The sequence below is a fragment of the Macrobrachium rosenbergii genome, chromosome 51, assembly GCF_040412425.1.
Source record: "Macrobrachium rosenbergii isolate ZJJX-2024 chromosome 51, ASM4041242v1, whole genome shotgun sequence".
NCBI classification, from domain to species: domain Eukaryota; kingdom Metazoa; phylum Arthropoda; class Malacostraca; order Decapoda; family Palaemonidae; genus Macrobrachium; species Macrobrachium rosenbergii.
Genome location: NC_089791.1, coordinates 6362506 through 6383763, shown reverse-complemented (window position 1 = coordinate 6383763; position 21258 = coordinate 6362506). Strand labels below are relative to the sequence as shown.

The following is a 21258-nucleotide window of genomic DNA, read 5'->3' as shown; positions in this document are numbered from 1 at the left end:
ATGTTTGGTTATAATCTGCTTAAGATGTCGTAAAAAATCAACATTATGTACAGAGGGAAAGGAAAAGTAGTATTCTAATTTGGGAACATCGAAGGAAAGAGAGGGAGGGCTAAAATGGTTATTCAAAATGTCCTTTGTTTTATGTTGGAATAAAGTCAAGGGAAAACAGTTTTGTCGAAAATTTTTTTGTAAGAAGGAAATTTCGTTATGGAAGGAGGACCAATCAGAAGAAAGGGAAAGGGCTCTATGGATAAGGGTGGTTAAGGAATTTAGCTTGAAATTAAATGCACAAGAGCTATAAAAATTAAGGCCTAACCCTGTAAAAGTAAGTTTTCTATAAATACTAACTTTAAAACCTTCAGAAGATCGGGAAACCTCAGTGTCTAGAAAGGGGAGTTTATTATTATTTTCTTTTTCTAGCGTAAAGTTGATATTGTTGTGTAAACTATTTGCATAATCTAAAAAGGAGTCTGCGTGGTGTGGGTGTTTGAAAAGGACAAAGGTGTCGTCAACATAGCGTCTGTAGTAAAGGGGTTTAAAATCAGAAGGACAGCTGTCCAGCAGCTGACCTTCGAGATGGCACATAAAGATATCGGCCATAGTGCAACTTAAAGGACTCCCCATACCAACACCATCCGTCTGTATTTATACTTTATCATTAAAGACGAAAGTTGTGTCCCTCACAGCAAGTTCCAACAATTTTCTAAAATCTGATGAATGAAAATTATTAAAAGTGGAGTCAGGAGTAGGGAACAACCGATCAATAACTATTTGTATGGTCTCATTCACAGGGATGTTGGTGAATAGCGATTCAACGTCTAAATTGCAACAAAAGAAAAGCTGGTTTTGCAATATTTCTCAGTTGTCCAGAAATTGTATCCTAAAGTCTCTTCTATGCTTACTATAATAGACTTGTTTATTTTTAATAACTTAATTACCAAAGAGATTAACTGCTATATAGATAAGGTCCAGAGAATCCATGAAAATAAGTTAATGAACTTAGGTATAAGCATACCCACTTTTAACAAAGATAACAAGGTTGTTTTTAATTATTCTGATTATAAGCTCTCAAAAAGGGAAAAGTTTCTTCTGTCCCTGGGTCTCGATTTTTGCTTACCAGATTATAAACCATCCTTTTACGACTTTTATAGCTCTTTTGAAATACTCTTCTCTAAGCTTAAGTGTTTATCCCTAAATCAAAACAACGATAAATTTCAAGCAGATTTATCCATCTTTGCTCACGACCAGTACAGAAGGGCCAGACCACAGTGGACACCTTATTTTAAAAGAGATGATTGGGAAATACTTAATTCACTTCAAAACAATACCTCTCTCGTCATAATGAAACCAGGCAAAGGAAAAAGGGGCTGTCTTGATGAACAAACCTGAGTGTACATAAACAAAATGGAAGATATCCTTAAAGACACATCCAAATTCCAATTAATAGGTGATAAAGACTATCGCTTGATTTATAAAAACGAAGACCAAATCAATCGTTTCTTGAGATCTTTGAAGGACAGGGGTGTTGTTGACCAGCTTGTTTGTGACGGGGTCCTGTTTTGGAGTCATGTATGGACTGCCAAAAATCCACAAATCTAATATCCCCTAAGACCCATTCTATCATCATATACCACACCCAGTTACAAAATAGCCAAATTCCTAGCCACCTTGGTTGAACCACTTACAAAGAATCTAAATAACTTGTCTAACTCCTTAAAATTCAAAGAAAATATTATACTGCAAGATTCTGACTTGTACATGGCTAGTTTAGACGTTGAATCGATATTCACCAACATCCCTGTGAATGAGACCATACAAATAGTTACTGATCGGTTGTTCCCTACTCCTGACTCCACTTTTAATAATTTTAATTCATCAGATTTTAGAAAATTGTTGGAACTTGATGTGAAGGACACAGTTTTCGTCTTTAATGATAAAGTATATATACAGACGGATGGTGTTGGTATGGCGAGTCCTTTAAGTTGCACTATGTCCGATATCTTTATGTGCCATCTCGAAGGTCAGCTGCTGGACAGCTGTCCTTCTGATTTTAAACCCCTTTACTACAGACGCTATGTTGACGACACCTTTGTCCTTTTCAAACACCCACACCACGCAGACTCCCTTTTAGATTATGCAAATAGTTTACACAACAATATCAACTTTACGCTAGAAAAAGAAAATAATAATAAACTTCCCTTTCTCGGCACTAAGGTTTCCCGATCTTCTGAAGGTTTCAAAGTTAGTATTTATAGAAAACTTACTTTTACAGGGTTAGGCCTTAATTTTTATAGCTCTTGTGCATTTAATTTCAAGCTAAATTCCTTAACCACCCTTATCCATAGAGCCCTTTCCCTTTCTTCTAATTGGTCCCCCTTCCATAACGAAATTTCCTTCTTACAAAAATATTTTCAACAAAACTGTTTTCCCTTGACTTTATTCCAACATAAAATAAAGGACATTTTAAATAACCATTTTAGCCCTCCCTCTCTTTCTTTCGATGTTCCCAAATTAGAATGCTACTTTTCCTTTCCCTTTGTACACAATGTTGATTTTTTCGACATTTGAAGCAGATTATAACCAAACACTTCCCAGCTGTCAAGGTCAAAATAATTTTGAAGAACCCAAAAAGTCTTGGTAGCCTTTTTAGACACAAGGAGCGACTCCCTCCATTGATGCAGTCGGGCGTGGTGTACAAGTATACTTGCTGTTGTAGTCCGCAACAGATTTATGTCGGAAGTACGCGCCGGTTGCTCAAAGGGAGGGCTGATTGCCACAGTGGATTGAGCTACCGTACTGGTCTTAGGCTGGCAAAACCTGAAATGTCCAACATTAGGAATCATTCATTAATTTGTAAAAAAAAAAACAATAAAAACTATAAAAACTCTGAAATAGTGACCACGACGCACAAAGAACCCCTCCTTAATATCTTGGAATCCTTGGTTATCAAGAAAATTGTTCCATCGCTCAATAATCATTTAACTTCAACCCCCATATACATAGCCTAGTAAACCGCCCCCCCCCCCATTCCTGTTTACTTCCTAACCTTTCATCCTGTGGACATTACTACAGAAGGTATTCTATACCTTGTTTTGTCTTTGTCATTTACAGTCTTTAAAGCATTTTAATTTTGTAAGCTGTTTTAAGTTTTTATTAGTGTTTTTTGTATCTTTTTAGCCAGAAATGATGGGATATGGGTGATCCCGAAGTGCAGCTATTAATAAATGTCAATGATGAGCTGACTGTTCTTCCTGTCCATACATCCTACTATATATATATATATATATATATATATATATATATATATATATATATATATATATATATATATATATATATATATATATATATCTAGCTGACAACCCGGTACAGCCCAGGAAAACTCTAAAGTACTCAGAAATATTTTCCTGTATCTCCTTTATTGTGTAAGGTGTGTATATATATATATATATATATATATATATATATATATATATATATATATATATATATATATATATATATATGTATATATATTCTTTGTTTCATTTGACCAAACCTGACACTTTAAAGTATTCAGGAGCAAACAGATCAACACTTAATTCACGTGATCCACCAAAAGTCCTTTAAAATCGACGAAAGTTAACATCACTGCCTGAAGATGCAGGAAAAAAAATACCTTATAACTTATTTGGAGCCTCGAATATCTCATCTACTTAATTTTCTCTCTCCATGTCTCTGCCTCTCCGTTGTCTCTCTGTCTTTCCTACGTTTAAGTTGAAAGAGATATCTCTCTCACTCTTATGTTGTGGAGCTGATGTTTTCATAAGCCCCTCATCGCCATTTTATTAGTGATAGTTAGATTGATAACAAACAACGGTAAGGCCTAACAACCCCTCTTCTCTCTCTCTCTCTCTCTCTCTCTCTCTCTCTCTCTCTCTCTCTCTCTCTCTCTCTCTCTCTCTCTCTCTCTCTCTCTCATTTTCAGTGAGATCAGAATCTAACAGTATGATTTTACAGCGGTAACGGAAAAACAACCGCAACTGTGAAAAGACTTTGTAACCATAAATTTATAGAATAATATAATTTATGTTTTTAAAACGCTGACGGTTAGGTTTACACTAGTTGTTATATATGGCAACGATTCCTTTCACGTAGCAGTGGGAAGGAAGCTGGAACTTCGTCGGGTTCCTTAGTTTTATGCCCTGTAGGTTTTCAATATTGATTTTATCGAGGTAATGAACAATTATATTGATAATTTTCATAAATTATGATAAAAATTCACATAAATTCTGATCAATAATTTATGTTATAGGGGATTTGGATTTATTGTTGTAGGTTAACCATATGTCTGACAGAACCTGGAAGAAAAGGTGGAGTGTCAGGTGAAAAATAAGACTTAACCCATAAATCACTGAAGGAAAAGGTGACGTAAAAACGAATTTTACATTTGTTTTGTCTGTGCTTGTCTGTCTGTCATGGGGTTGGGGTTTGATGTTGAGTTATAAACCTTTCTGGGGTGACAGAGTTGGTGTGTAAAATTTTGACTGGGTCTGTCAAGCAGTTCAGATTTCTATACCATCCAAACAAATATACAAACATTCACTTATTTATATATATATATATATATATATATATATATATATATACAGTATATATATATATATATATATATATATATATATATATATATATATATATATATATATATGAAATTTTTATCACACCTTCATTTATATACAATCATGAAGCTACAAATGTCATTTATATACAATCATTAAGCTACAAATGTCATTTAATATCCAATTCACGCTACTCCAAAGTAGCGTGAATTGGATATTAACGACATTTGTAACTTCAAAATTATGTGTATGTATATATATATATATATATATATATATATATATATATATATATATATATACTGTATATATATAAATATGTGTTATTTCTGTATTATTATTATTATTATTATTATTATTATTATTATTATTATTATTATTATTATTATTATTCAGAAAATGAACACTATTCATATGGAACAAGCCCATAGTGGCCATTGACTTGAAATTAAAGCTTCCAAAGATTATGATGTTCATTCGAAGAAATGACAAGAAAGTGGGAAATTCAGAAGAGGAGATCAGTCATTAGTAAAACAGATATATTAACATAAACTATATATATATATATATATATATATATATATATATATATATATATATATATATATATATATATATATATATACACGCTAATATATATATATATATATATATATATATATATATATATATATATACACACTTACCAACTATGCCCGGAGAAACTCTGATTGACATTTGATAAATCTCTCTCTCTCTCTCTCTCTCTCTCTCTCTCTCTCTCTCTCTCTCTCTCTCTCTCTCTCTCTCTCTCTCTCTCATAGAATTCAACAACCTTAGACCGTGTATTCATGATCTAGTTTACCTGTTATTTTTCTGTCAGTTCATCGAAACTGCTGTTAAAACTTACATGTAGACAAGAGTTTGTGGGCAGAGACAGTCCACTCTCCAGAACAGATGAACTGATGGTATTACCTAAATAATTTCCCACCGACTGACAGGTAGTTGCTCGTGACTGTTTGCCACTGTATTTCATCTGGGAAGTATCTCGGACTCTCTGATCAGAATATGAAAAAATTATGCGTAGACGTTATTCATTTCACTGTTAGACCCTTCAACACTATTTGTAGGCCATTATTATTCCAAATAACACAATAAAAATTTTAAACAATATCTCCATGTTGATACAGGCAATTTAGTATAGGCCTAGGCCTATGATGTCTTTTTATATGTGCTACTATAATGAAAGTTAACTTCATTGTCCAATTGATAAAAAGCGTAACAGACCCCTTAGGTTTAATTTAAATTCGCCCATTAATATTGTATGAGAACAGACGTCTTTTTTTAATGAGAAATACTTAGTATATAATATAGTCTGTTATAGCCCTTTGTTGGCCGAGTTGGTTGAGCTTCAGACCGTCATTCGATGGGCTGGAGTTCGATTCCCGCCGCCGGCTGATGAAGAGTTAGAGGAATTTATTTCTGGTGATAGAAATTCATTTCTCGCTATAATGTGGTTCGGATTCCACAATAAGCTGTAGGTCCCGTTGCTAAGTAACCAATTGGTTCTTAGCCACGTAAAATAAGTCTAATCCTTCGGGCCAGCCCTAGGAGAGCTGTTAATCAGCTCAGTGGTCTGGTAAAACTAAGCTATACTTACTTTACTTTACACCTTTTTACTTCTTTCCTATTATTAAGTGAATTGCTGCAACAGTTAGCCTTCCACCCCCCCCCCCATCATATTAAGAAAAAAAAAAAGTGACAAAACACTTTCATATACTGCTAACTTCAACTCGTGATACGTATTCTTTATATTGGTTTTGGGGACATTTTTAACATAACATAATAAATAACAGCTCATTATCTTTCCAAAGACATCAAATTCCTTAAAGTAGAATCAAGTATAAAGTTACACGGATTGTTAGAAAAAAATTATCTCTAAGCATGTCCGTGTGGCATATAAAAACTTGGTCAATTCGTACCATTGCAACGTAATCATGAATCAAACAAAATCTCTCCCTTCTTGGAGGAATGTTAGGCAATCGGTTATTTATTGTTTTGAATTAATACGTGTTGATAAAAGATAGAAACGAATATATATCATTCTAATATGTAACCATAAACAATAATGTTATTTTCCTAAATGACAGGGATACTATTCCCCATTGTGTATGATTACATCAGCAAAAGGTAAGAAATTGACGTGTTTTGTAAGTTGTGAGCACTTCGACGTTCCTCGAAGTGCAGTGGTTGCCATTTCTTAATTTAAAACCCATTTGCACCGTATACATTTACCCTTCATACGCGTAGATTCCTGCAAGTGCCTTTCGGAAAAGATTTTCAAGTGTAATGATCCACACTCCTGCAAAGTTTTAGTTTAGAATTTTCAGTCATTATCTTCCTTGTAATCAGTACCAAGCAACGTGAAAAGAAACTCATCTTCCGTATGTAGTGAGATGTTTTGCCAATTCGCCCGATAATTAATACCAACTGTCAACCGCTGGAGTGTCCAAGGTGATATTTCGACTATTCCAGACCTCATTTAAACCGGCTTTATAACGAAATACGTCATTATAACTAAATACGTCACGAAGCAGTCGCTATAGCGAATTCCGAAGTTAGAAACAAAGAAGAAATGAACGAATTAATGAGGAAATTCGCTATTTGTCGGGCTACCATATTATGTCTGAGGGTTTGCAGTAAGAGGAGCTCAATGACGTCACAACAGGAAAGTTGGAGCTTTCCACCTAAGCTACTTGTTACTCCCATAACGTTACTGAGGAAAAGGTGGATTAAAACGAAAATTTCATTTGTTTCGTTTGTGTATGTATGCCTTTCACAGATCAGAGGTTTGATTTTGAGTTATAAACCTTTCTGGGGTGACATAGAGGCTGTGTGCAAAATTTTGTCTGGGTCTGTTGAGGGGTTTGGATTTCTATAGAGGACAAACAAATATACATTCATATATATATATATATATATATATATATATATATATATATATATATATATATATATATATATAATTAGGAAGTCCGTTTTTATGTAAAATTCTTTATTATAAAGCTTGCTTTTCACTTAGTCTGAGGATAATATTTCCATTTTCTTCCTAGACTATTTTAAATATTTCCTTAATACGACAGCTTGTATGCTTAAGAGTAAGATTTACCGGTAATACAGTTGATAAAGTAAACCTGAAGAGAGGGTAATTGCAACCTGTAACATAAAAACCTAGATATATTAGAACAATTTATCTTTACATCCCCATATTATTGGCTGTGGGCAAGAGCACATTCGCCTATAATCCTCATTCAAAACCACAGTCAGCCGCCACGTAATCGATTATCAGATTGAAAGTGTTTAGGACTAAGTCTGCCATTAGTAGGAGATTAAAGAAAGAAAGTCATGTGACTAAATTTCAACGAAATATTTACCATAATATACCATTATTTGCACTTGCCACACCAGGCAGTAACAATGAAATAATCTGTGCACTCAAACAATTGAATTAATGTTGGTGTGGCTGACACTGTGACGTTTAAGTCCTCCCAATAACACTAAAGCTGACACGAAAGGAGTCAACTGTGAATAAATAGAAAGCTCAGAATCAGACACTCACTTTTCTCTGTAACCACAAGGCCTCCTAACGGCCATCAAAAGATCTCAAATTAACGGCTATGTGCAAGAGAATCCACTTGCAGGGAATTCTAGAGACTTCACTGCAATGGGGACGAGAACTCAGGATGTGGGTGATGACCAAGGTGTCAGCACACCCACTGGCACCAGAGCACACCGTAGGCTTATGTAGGAGGGAGCCCCTAAAGACAGTTATGCAATAATAGCAGACAAGCCCACTTGATGCCAGAAGAAAATTCACCAAAATAGTGTATTAATGAAAAAGGTGACGGCCACACTGAAGAGCAAGCCGTGAATCAGGCCAGGAACTTCTCTACAGGAGCCTAACACAGTCTGTTTTCCTTCCAGAGGTAAATATGTAAGTTGCCTTGTAAGCTGTAGAACGTGTTAGGAGGCAGAAAGACTTAACAACCAAATGCTCGCACATGAAGATAAAGAGAACCGTTCATGGTGGGGGGAAGGGGCTACCAATTAATAACTAACAGCCTTGGTGGGGTAGCAAAACTAAACATTACAGTACAGTAATATATATATATATATATATATATATATATATATATATATATATATATATATATATATATATATATATATATATATATATATATATATATATATATATATATATATATATATATATATATATATGTAACAATGATTGTTCACAACGGATGTTGAATTAACAAGTGGGGAGGAAAACCATCACAAAAGCTCTTGAAAAGGAATGCTTAGCGAACTTCTGACACGTTTCCTCATAAGAAAGGGTGGTGTCAGACTTTTTCAAAGCATGGGAACTTTACTACAGGTCTCAAGAAGTTCAAGACCTGTGTGCTTGTGGTGCTCAGTAACTGAACTGATTTTTACACTGAGTTTTAGAGGTAAGGAGCACATCTATTTACCAAACTGTAGATTATTTTCTCCATTTCTGTAGGAAGAACTCCCATTTTTGCATTTTTTTTTTTTATATTTTGGGTAACTAAAAGAAGATTTTGCTTGTCTTCTTCAGATGTTTCACTGAATAAGAGGTCGAGAATGTACTCAATGGGGATGAATGGGACTTTGACCTATTTTTTTGAACTGTGCAAGTTATACCTTATGACATTTATTGTGGTCTAGAATAATTATGACCTTTTGACTTTGTTTGGTGACCAAGGTTTTAGTCACTAGTATTAGCTGGTCTAGAATCATTAATCTGAATGTTTGTGAATCAGAATTTCCTCTAGTGATGATTTCCATTTATAGGGGGTGGAATTCACTCCTTTTCATGATCGTAGCTATTGCTGACTTACTTTCGTTAAATTTGCAAATAAAGTCTAGTTTCGTATATCAGTGTTTAATTCCAGTAGGCCTTTGTTGAAGAGTAGATTCAGTGAGAGGAGTTGACGAGGGAGAAGGAATTTGCTGACCCAGGGTGGGACCATCGCTACCAGAGAATCTTAGGAAAGTCAGATGATTGATTCTGTTCTTAAAACAGATACGGCAATAAAAGATGGCCCTATTTGACCTGGGGATAGGGTCATTAACAGTGGTTGGTAGCAGTGTTAGACATGAATAGATAATAGATTGGGTTAGGATACGCTTCCAAAGAGACATATCTTATTAATACTGGTATTGGCATCTCAGAATAGGACTTTGATGGTTCAGCAATTCAGGGTAGTGAGATGGTGTGAGACACACTCGGATCAGTCTTTCTCAAGTGCGTGTCTCTGTGTGTGTTTAATGATGCATCACGGGATGCAGGGTTAGTGTGTTAATAGTGATTTCTGGGCTTTAGTTCATATTGGGGAATGTTTGAGTAGGTATAATGTGTGCAGAGTGTGTAATTGCAGTATCTTGACTGCTTGTGTGTGTTAAAACACGTGGAAACGGGCGTTTTTTATTTCTCTCTCTCTTTCTTTGGTGAGAGGATCCTCACGCCATTAAGCAGAGGCGTACATAAGTGTTATCTTTTTTTTGTGTAATTTTAATGTCAGATTTCATTGCTTTTTGTTGCACTGCAACTAATATTTGGGCGGTGGCTGTCAGTGACGTCATCCCCTGAATGACGTGTCAGTGATGTCGTAAGTTTGGGCTGAGTATCTGGCCTTTTTCGCCATCCTATAGGCAGCGCATTTGAATTTTGGGTGTGCCTTATATGCTTTTTATATAGCAATCAGCAGTTCGCATCAGCATTTAGGGTTTAAAAAAGCGTATTTTATTATTGTATTATCTCTGGGGACTTTGATAATTGGGTAATAATGTATTTGACATTTTTTGAGTTACTGTGAGTAAACATTTCTTACGCAAGTTTGTGTACATTTCTTAGAATTTAATATATTTTTTTACAATTACACACATACGCGTGTTATTTTGGGTGCATACGTGTGTGTAGATAAATAGGGAAGCTGTTGCTATAAGCGTACTTGGCAGTTTTTTGCCTTGGCAACAGGAGAGGTGAGCTTGTCTCTTCGGGGTTTTGAGCTCAGCGTTTTTTGCTGTGCTTTGGCAGACCTTGGATGAGGTGATAAGGTGAGTATATTGCACTGGGGAGAGGGGGACGAATTCTCTCTCTCTCTCTCTCTCTCTCATCCATTTGCTCAAGTCCCGTTTTCTTTACGTGAGGGTAGACTCCCATTCTCTTTACTAGAGGGGAGACTGAGTTTTTTTGTTGTTTGCCGTTGAAGACGTGAAGTCATCTGGACCTACTTTGCAGTCAGCTGTGCACTCAGCCCGCCCGTTTTTTTTTTTTTTTTTTGTTAACATGGGACTTTGTATTTAATTGTGGGCTTAATTAATTTTGAATTTAATTTTGGGTTTAATTAATTTTGAATTTAATTGTGGGTTTAGTTAATTTTAGATTTAATTGAGGGTTTAATTAACTTTGGATTTATTTGTGGGTTTCATTAGTACTTTCTTTTGATTTTTGGGGAGATTAATTGTAAAGAAATGGGAATAAACATTCTGGGTTTCTTACTGTGTGGGAATTCTTTTAGGGGAAATTGTTTTTTCTTGTTTTTTTCTGTAAGGGGTGTCCTTTCACAGGACTTGGGAAATTTTGCATTTGTGATCAGCCAAGAATAAGTTAACGGATTTATTTACGAAGAAGAAAGCTGCAAAAATGAGAAGAGGAAATAGTGACCAGAGATTCCTTAGGTCAGCCTATGGTTGTGTAGGGCTCGGAGATTCAGTCCACAGTTTGAAGGGTTTTGTTAAAGTTTGGAATAGCCAAAGATCTATGGTTGGCTTGAGTTCTCGGACTACACGGGTTCGTTGTTTTAATTGTAATATGCAGGGCACATTAAGAGATTTTGCCATGTTAAGTATTGTAGCAGTTGTAAGAGTTATGGTCATCTTTGGCAGTCTTGTCCATCTTGGAGACAGTATAATGGTAAGCCTGCATTTCAGAATTTTGGTAGCTCAGGCAAGATAGTTCCTCACGCAGATTTTTCGAGGGGATCTTGTGATCGGTGGACATTGTTTAAAGACCAATCAGTTGTAAGGGAAAACTGGATCGGTGTTTCTTGGGATATAGGACTTCTGGGAGAACCCTCAGGGTCAATGCCAATAGTAAAAGAGTCTGTGCATGGGATAAATTTAAGGGTTTTTAGATACAGACGCCTCTATTAATTTGATGAATTATGAGTTGTTCTGATCAATGTTTTCCGATCATTCTTTGAGACCTGCTAAAGAGACAGTATGTGACGTTCAAGCAAATAGGTTAGGGGTTTTGGGATATGTAGATGTAGATTTGCCTCTAGGGGCTAGAACTTTTACAGAACCATTTTTGGTTATACAAGGGTGTGCTTTGGGGAATACTTTGTTACTGGGTCATTCAGCATGTCGGAGACGAAAAATCCCGGATCATACAGGAGTATGTGGTATAACTGTGGGAGTACCTGGTGTGTTTGTGCCTTATGAGGGGATGGATGTGAGTGTGGTGGATGAGGATGGATCGGGTGTACATTAGGATCTGCAGGTGGATGGTGAACATGTGTCGGTGGGTAAGAAGCGTTATAAGGGGGTTTTGTCAGATGATGTGGTGTTTGATCCTGTATGGTTGCTGTGGTGAAAGTTCGAGTGAAAGGAGTGCATACATCCAGGCAGGTGTGTGGATGAGTGTAGCGAGAAGCTGAAGGGGATAGTGTGTACGGGTTCTGTAAACAAGGTATCAAGTTCAGGGGATACTTGGGTGGATTTGCTAAACTGTAATGATTCAGTTCACAATTATCAGAAGGTTACTTATGCAATCGACTTTTTTTGACTGGATCAATGAAGATAATTTGGTGGCTATTGTCAGAGATTTTTGTAGTTTTACAGAAGCAGTTTTACGGGCTAGGAGGCAGGTTTTTAGGGATCATTTAGCCAATACTGATTATAAATAATATGCTGGTGGTGAGGAAAATGTTCTGGCTGAGTTTGCGGACATAGTTCCACTCAAAGGGGATAAGTTAGGATTAACAAATGTGTTAGAACACAAGGTTCAGTCGGAGGACAAGACTAAACCTATTTTTGTTCCTTCATATAGGATTCCTTTTAAGATTAGAGAACAGGTAGAGCAAGAGGTTAATAAGTGAGAGGGAGAAGGCATTGTTAGGCCCAGTTCCTCACCTTTTAATGTCCCGTTGTTGGCAGTGCCTAAGAAGGATGGTTCAATCCAAGTTTGTGTGGACTTTGGGAAGTTGAATAAGGAAACCATTCCTGATCGCTACCCTGTGGCTTGTTTGCTGGATTTGTTTGTTGAGATTGGGGCAAGAATATTTATTCTTCAATTGATCTGATGCAAGGGTATTTGTAAGTACTGCTTAGCGAGGAGAGTCGAGAGTACACAGCTTTCTTGTTGCCGAAGGAGCATTATGAGTTCACTTGGACGCTGTTTGGTCCATCAAGCAGTCTGATGACATTTACTATGCTAATGAATACTGTTTTGCATGGCTTGTTAGGGAAGTCCATTTATTTATATATGGACGATATTTTAGTTGCCACTGATTCGGTAGAAGAACATTTAGAGGTGCTTAGGGAGGTTTTTAGGAAGCTTAGGTTAGCTGGTGTGAAGATAAAATTAGCTAAGTGTAATTTTCTCAAGAGGCAGATAGTATATTTGGGTCATGTCATTTCTAAAGAGGGTGTTAGAGTGAATGATGATAAAGTTAGGGCAATTGTAGATTTGGCTACTCTCAAGAATTAGAAGCAGATTCAGTCATTCTTAGGCATGGCTGGATTTTTCCGTAGGTTTGTAAAGGGTTTTTCTGTTCTAGCATCTCCCTTGACAGATATCCTGAGGGTTCATGTGCAGTTTGTATGGGGAGATGGACAGCAATTAGCTTTTCAGAAGATTAAGGATGCTTTAATGAATCCTCCAGTGTTGAAGTTTCCTGATTTGGAATGTCCTTTCACGTTGGTAACGTACGCTAGTTATGATGGTATAGGGGTATGCCTTATGCAGAAGTTCAATGGAAGACTCCATCCGATTGCATTTTACAGTAGGAAGTTGAAGACACAGGGTAGTAATGAATGGTTATGGTCAATAGTAGACAAAGAGGCCTTTGCCTTAGTGTTTAGCTTGATACATTTTAAAATGTTATTGATGGGCAATCAAGTAGAGGTTCTGATGGATCATAAGCCATTGCTGGATATTTTTAATAAGCCGGATCTTTCCCCAAAAAAAGCTAGGTGGTAACTAACAGTCAGGGCTTTTGATGCCAAGCATAGGTATTTAGAGGGTAGACATAATGTTGTAGCAAATGCCCTTAGTAGAAGTTTTTCTGATGCAGATGGTACTCATGTATGTTATGTATCTGGAGATTGCATAGACTGAGATATTAGTTCAGTAGAAGCTAAGCAAGATGAGGATGAGATCTTGGCAGACGCAAAAGCGTTTCTTAGAGGGGAATTAGTCAGGAAGGGTTATAAGCTGCCTTTTGCAGGGCTTGAATTAGAGGGTAGTTAGGAAAATTAGATACAGACTGAGGAATAGACAGGGTGAAGGTAATACGACGCAGATAGTTGTTCCTAGGAGTTTAGTACCTACGGTTATGGATATTGTTCACTGGAGGTCTGGCAGTCCGCATTTGGGTATTGAGAAAACGTATCAGAATATACGGGGACAATTCTTTTGGAAAAATATGCTCACGTCAGTGGAAGACTTTGTGAGAAGTTGTTCAGTTTGCAATGCGTGTAAGCCAGGGTTGTTTCTTGTAAATTGGGTTCATTCCCAGTTCCTAGCAGACCCTGGTCCCGTATCCATATGGATTTTCTGAGCAATTTCTGTGAATCTAGTTATGGCCATAAGCACCTGTTGGTGGTTGTTGACGAATTAACTAGGTTCATAGAGATTTTTCTGTTGAAGCATAAAACAGCGGAAGAGGTGACAATCTCTTTCTTGATTAGGTATATTTGTCATTATGGGGTTCCTGATTTTCTGATTACAGATAATGGGAGGGAATTTGTGAACAAGGCATTAGAGTGTCTTGCGGATGTAATGGGCACTCAGAAGGTCACTATTATTCCCTATAGACCAGAAGCTAATGGGCCATGTGAATGGGCAAATAGGAAGGTTACTGAAGCTCTTCGAATGACTGTGGGGGGGGGGGGGGGAACGATGTAAATTGGGATCGATATATTCCACAGGTGCAGCATAGCATTAATACAGTGGTTAGTGACACCATTGGAATGTCTCCCAATGAAGTGCTGTTTGGTTACCCAGCGCGGGGCGAGTTCGATTTGTTGCCTATTCCATCGGGGGATGGAACGATCACAGCACTTGTTTCCATGGCAAAAGAGAGATATGCGCGTCTTGCTAGGAATCTTGAAATGAAAATGCGAGACAAGGTGGATAGGAGTCAGCAAAAGCCGGATAGAGTTAAAGTTACTGTGGGAGATAGGGTATTTGTGAAAATAAATGCCAGGAATCAGTTGAACTATAAGTTTGGTCGTAAATTTGAAGGTCCTTTTCGTGTTATAGAAGTAAGGAAGGTGAATAGATTTGTTGTTCTAGATGAGAATACGGGTGTTTCTCAGTTGACACATATATCTAAAATTAGAAAGACAGGTTAACAGAAATCTTGATTCCTGTATTGTATTGTGGGTATGTTCATTTTTTCGTTTTTTTTTCCTTCCTTTTTCTTTCCTCTCTCTTTTTGTTTTTAATGGGTTTTAAGTGGGCGTGACCTGTAGTTTTCTTTAACTGGGGAGGACATTGGTCCGTAGTTATACGAATCTTTAATTGTCCGAATTCAGTTTTTGTTCTTATGTGTTGCAATACTTAGTTGAAATTAAGTGCAAAATACCATAGGATTTTATAGATATATGAATTTCTCTTTTGTTTGTTTGTGTTTTTTCTTTCCCGTTTCAAGATCGGGTATCTTAGAGATTCTTTTTTGTGTTTTCATGCTGAAGTCTCGTATTCACATGACTTTGGGAGTTGTGGCATGGGCTAATTTTGTAGTGAGGTTAGACCCGTGTGTTATTATGTAAGAATATTATGATGTGTGGCTGTCGTCTGATGCAATAACTCTGAGTATAGAGTTTCAAAATAAAGTTCTGTTGCTTAGGTTTTTTTGGGGGGAAATTAGAATATCGGATGGAATCAGTCTGACCTTTTACCGGTTTGGGCAAATCAGTTAGGGTTCAGGATAGGATTAGGAAGACTTTAATATGACTTCCAAATTTAGATTTTTTTTTAGTTCTCTTTTAGAGGGAGTAAGAGGGCTGTGCCATTGGTTATTGTAGTTGTTATGATCTTAGGAGCGATTGCTAGTGTGTCAGTTGCTATTTTGCTGAGAATTGAGCAGGTATCTACAGTAGTATATTTACACTTGCCAACGCTGACTGGTTAGGATGTGAGATTTTAGTACATAACCAGCCTCCCTCTGACTGTGACTTTCGACTGTTCCACCATGAGTACAAGGTGGCCTCTACGAAGACTCTCAATGCAGTGTTTTGCCGGAGTTGCGAAGTCTCCATCCGGTGCCATAATTCGTCACATACGTTTCTTCTACGGGGATCAAGGCTGGTTAATGCGGTGTGTAGACTGGTCATGCCAAGGTTCCAAGTTCTGGGCAAAAGCATCTTCAACTCTACTACTCGTATCTTCATGCGGCATCTTCACAGGGGTTTCGGTGCTGCCTTTAAGGGAGGTGATCACTACAATCCCACCTCTACTTCCAATGCTGGAAGACAAACTTTTCCCATTCCCGAATCAATACATCCTCATCACTACTTTAGCGGTGATCAGGGCTGTTGTCGTCATGTTTGGCGTAAAGTGGAGTGTGCTTTCTGCAAGAAAAAAGTGTGTGAGTAAGCCCTCACCTGAAGGTCAGCCTGCCGAGGGTGTGGCTGTCCGCTTGGAGCACGAAACTGGGTGGCCGAGCATCTGAAACAATGATTGTTCACAACGGATGGTGAATTAACAAGTGGGGAGGAAAACCACCCCAAAAACTCTTGAAAAAGAATGCTTAGTGAACTTCTGACACATTTCCTCATTAAGTAAGGATGGTGTCAGACTTTTTCAAAGCATGGCATCATGTGACATGACACGGTATATACGTCCGCCGGAAGTATCCAGGTTCCGGTGAGGATGTGTGTCTGTGCTTGTCTTTTTGTGTGGGATCCTGAGAAGTGATGGGATGAAATGGGGTAAAGAGATTCATTCCAAGACCAACCTTGAACTTTACTACAGGTCTCAAGAAGCTCGAGGCTTGTGTGTATTTGTGTGTGTGTGTGTGGTGCTCAATAACTGAACTGATTTGTACACTTGAGTTTTAGAGGTAAGGAGCACATCTGTTTACCAAACTGTAGATTGTTTTCTTCGTTTCTGTAATATGTATTATATTTTTGTATTTTGGGAAACTAAAAGAAGATTTTGCTTGTCTTCTTCAGATGTTTTGCTGAGTAAGAGGTCGAGAATGTACTCAATGGGGATGAACGGGACTTTGGCCTATTTTTTTTGGCCTGTGCAAATTACACCTTATATGACATTTATTGTGGTCTAGAATAATTATGACCTTTTCACTTTGTTTGGTGACCAGGGTTTTAGTCACTAGTATTAGCTGGTCTAGAATCATTAATCTGAATGTTTGTGAATCAGAATTTCCTCTAGTGATGATTTCCATTCATAGGGGGGTGGCATTCACTCCTTTTCATGATCGTAGCTCTTGCTGAATTACTTTCATTAAATTTGCAAATAAAGTCTAGTTTCGTATATCAGTGTTTAATTCCAGTAGGCCTTTGTTGAAGAGTAGATTCAGTGAGACGAATTGACGAGGGAGGAGGAATTTGCTGAAGCAGGGTGGGGTCATCGCTGCCAGAGAATCTTAGGAAAGTCAGATGATTGATTCTGTTCTCAAAACAGATACGGCAATAAAAGATGGCCCTATTTGACCTGGGGATAGGGTCATTAACACACACGTATATATATATATATATATATATATATATATATATATATATATATATATATATATATATATATATATATATATATATATATATATATATATATATATATATTAGGATCTTTGGTTGTTTTATGGGCGTTATAGTTTGTTTGTTTGGCTAATCCTCCCCTCCTCTTATTTTCACAGGAGTGTTTACGTCTGTGTTGGCGTGGCGCCAACCTCTAGTCAGGTTCGGGCATATAGGTTGTTCTCTTGGGGAAGAGAACTTTTGAGTATAGCAGCAGTTCGACTTTGAAGACGTTTCTTGGGCAGCCGATGTTTGGGCCCAGGCTGGAGCAGCGCACCAATGAAGATGGTTGTTTGTTGGCCGCAGGTGGAGACCCTGTCGGCGGTTTTGGCTCAGGTGCAGTGGCCCGTGTCCTTTGTATTTTGGCGAGACGGCAGCAGGACGTCGTGATAATACTGTGTTGTCGTTAGTTGGTGGACTTCATTGAGATGGTTTTTTTTATCGACTGCTTGGTACTTCCTTTCTTTTGGATATAAAGTAATATTGCTTTATTTATTTTTGTGTTTCGTGGCCCGGACCTGTCATTTTGTTGTGACCTTTGTTTTTTTCTAAAGATTTCTATTAAGTTTAAAATTAATAAATATATTTTTATAGCAAACTCCTGTATTTTGTTTATTCCTCCTTCTTTGTGTGTGCTGTCGATTAGCCAGAGTAGCCCCAATATTATTTCCATCTAGATCCTGTGTTTTTCTTAAAAACCTCGGTTCGTAACATTGGCGACCGTGTGACAGGATTGGCTCTGCTCTGGTTGTCGGAGTTTTCACCACATTGGAGGAGGAGGTTGGTTATTTTGAAAAAAAAAAAAAAAAAAATTTTTTTTTTTTTTCTGTCGGGAGGGAAGGTATTAGGATCTTTGGTTGTTTTATGGGCGTTACGGTAGTTTGTTTGTTTGGCTAATCCTCCCCCTCCTCTTATTTTCACAGGAGTGTTTACGTCTGTGTTGGCGTGGCGCCAACCTCAGTCAGGTTCGGGCAGCTGAACAGGTTGTTCTCTTGGGGAAGAGAACTTTTGAGTACCAGCAGCAGTTCGACTTTGAAGACGTTTCTTGGGCAGCCGATGTTTGGGCCCAGGCTGGAGCAGCGCACCAACGAAGATGGTTGTTTGTTGGCCGCAGGTGGAGACCCTGTCGGCGGTTTTGCTCGAAGTGGCCCCGTGTCCTTTGTATTTTGGCGAGACGGCAGCAGGACGTCGTGATAATACGGCCTGTTGTCGTTAGTTGGTGGACTTCATTGGAGATGGTTTTTTTTTGTATCGACTGCTGCTGGTACTTCCTTTCTTTTGGATATAAAGTAATATTGCTTTATTTATTTTTGTGTTTCGTGGCCCGGACCTGGCTCATTTTGTTGTGACCTTTGTTTTTTTTTCTAAAGATTTCTATTAAGTTTAAAATTAATAAATATATTTTTATAGCAAACTCCTGTATTTTGTTTATTCCTCCTTCTTTGTGTGTAGCTGTCGATTAGCCAGAGTAGCCCCAATATTATTTCCATCTAGATCCTGTGTTTTTCTTAAGGGCCGAAAACCTATATATATATATATATATATATATATATATATATATATATATATATATATATATGTGTGTGTGTGTGTGTGTGTGTGTGTGTGTGTGTGTGTATGTTTATGAAATCATTTCCCCGAAATAGGACTGTCTGCTGAAAGGGCAAGTCCACTGGCTCGACCTTTTCACCCCCTTAATAGATATGCAAAACATAAGCAAAGTATAAAGAGAGGAAATCACATGCAGCTGAGTTAACAAAACTTTGCTGAAAGTCACCAACGGACAGACCGTATCTCAATTTGCTGAATGTTACCGTTGTTCATATTTATATATACAAATGATATATACAATGTATACATATATATGTACATATTTATATATATTTATGTATTTTATATATATATATATATATATATATATATATATATATATATATGTATATATGTGTGTGTGTGTGTGTGTGTGTTTGTGTTTATTATAACAATGAATAAAAATATCTGAACACGGACATGCAGGGCGCATGCACACACAAATGTACATATATATATATATATATATATATATATATATATATATATATATATATATATATATATATACATATACATAATATACATATATAAATATATATACACAATGATAATATATGTAGTGTGTGTGCTGATTTGTTTTATTCATTTGTTATTTACTTCTGTCCTTTTTTGTCTTCAGTTTACAGCCAGTCAGTTTTGTAGATGCTCGATTTACAAGTTAATGGTGTATTGACCTACTTCAATTTTAACAATAGTCATTATGATAATGATATATCATTTGAATCTCTGCATGAATTTTGACCTACTTCAATTTTAATAATAGTCATTATGATAATGATATATCATTTCAACCTCTGCATGAATTTTCAGCTTGCTTTCTTTACACAATTGAGCAGTAGCTTTACCTACAAACAGCAACTGTCCATTTGGTATTCTCGAAGTCCTCTGATCATGTAGTCTAGTTTTAGCTGGAGTAAAGCCATTCCGGATGCTAACTCCTTGAAGCTGATACTCGACGGCACAGCTCAACTTCGTGTCATTTTATTACGGTTTCTTTCATTTCAGTGTGAGTGTGTGTAAAATTAAGCCCTTTTCCTGGAGTTCTCTAATTTCGATTTCTGTCGTTTTTATGTTTCGTTCTCTTTTCATTTTGTCAAGTTAGTCTCTTTTTACATTTTTGGAGTTGGGTGTATTTTCATTGCTGATGAACTCTTGAGTTCTATTTTAGTATGCAGACGTGGATCTGATATAGTCTTAAATTTTTTTCAACCGAATTGTCGTCTGTGAAAAATAAATATATTTTTTAAAGAAAATCATTGAAAATTTCTGTATGTTATCTTTCGTCGGTTTTTCCATTTACTTCAAAAACCTCATGGAACGCTGTTATGAACTTCGTTCATTTCGTGTTTTATCAGCATATCATTTTAGTAATTTCCATGTATTTATGTTTCTCTGTACGTTTTATTACAGGAATAGCAATCTGTCGGATAAAAGCGGCCGTGACCTGTGTGGTGAACGCGTATCAAAGAAGCAAGGATAGATGCGTTGCTGTTTCAAGCATCTGCGATGGTTTTAATCACTGCCACAACGGGGAGCAGATTTCTGACGAAACGGGCTGCGGTGAGTGTTAGTCTTTCTTTTTCTTTTGTTTCCTTTTAGTAGTGTCTCTCCTTTCCCATTCCCTTTTTGCTTACACCTTTATTTTTTCTTGAATATGGTTTCTCTGGCGGTATGTTTTTTTTTTTTTTTTTTTCTCAACTTGCACCGAAATCTTTTCATTACTTAAACTCTTAAAGGATGCGTTTTCTGCTTGTGTACGCGTTACCCCCTGGATTTGCTCCCATCATCGATGTTTGTTCTAAAATTATTAAAGTTCATGACCCCTCTGCCAAGACGAAACGGCAGACGTAATATTAAACCAGTATTGTGGACGATTAACCAGGATTGTGGACGATTATAGTTGAATGTCCAGAAAACAACGTGTCTGACTCAAAATAGTTTTTCTGTTGCAGTCTCTGATTGCTGAGAGTGGCATACAATTAACACGAGTGTGAATGCTGCAGCATTG

The 21258-nt window shown here is 36.9% G+C and overlaps 1 protein-coding gene across 1 annotated transcript in view; it reads left to right on the top strand.

The window, feature by feature from the left end:
• Positions 1-21258, top strand: part of LOC136833126 (G-protein coupled receptor GRL101-like) — a 692174-nt gene that overhangs the window by 318757 nt on the left and 352159 nt on the right. The window contains exon 4 of the mRNA XM_067094785.1: positions 20661-20810. The gene's annotated coding sequence lies outside the window, so the exon portion shown is untranslated. The remainder of the gene's footprint in view (positions 1-20660; positions 20811-21258) is intronic.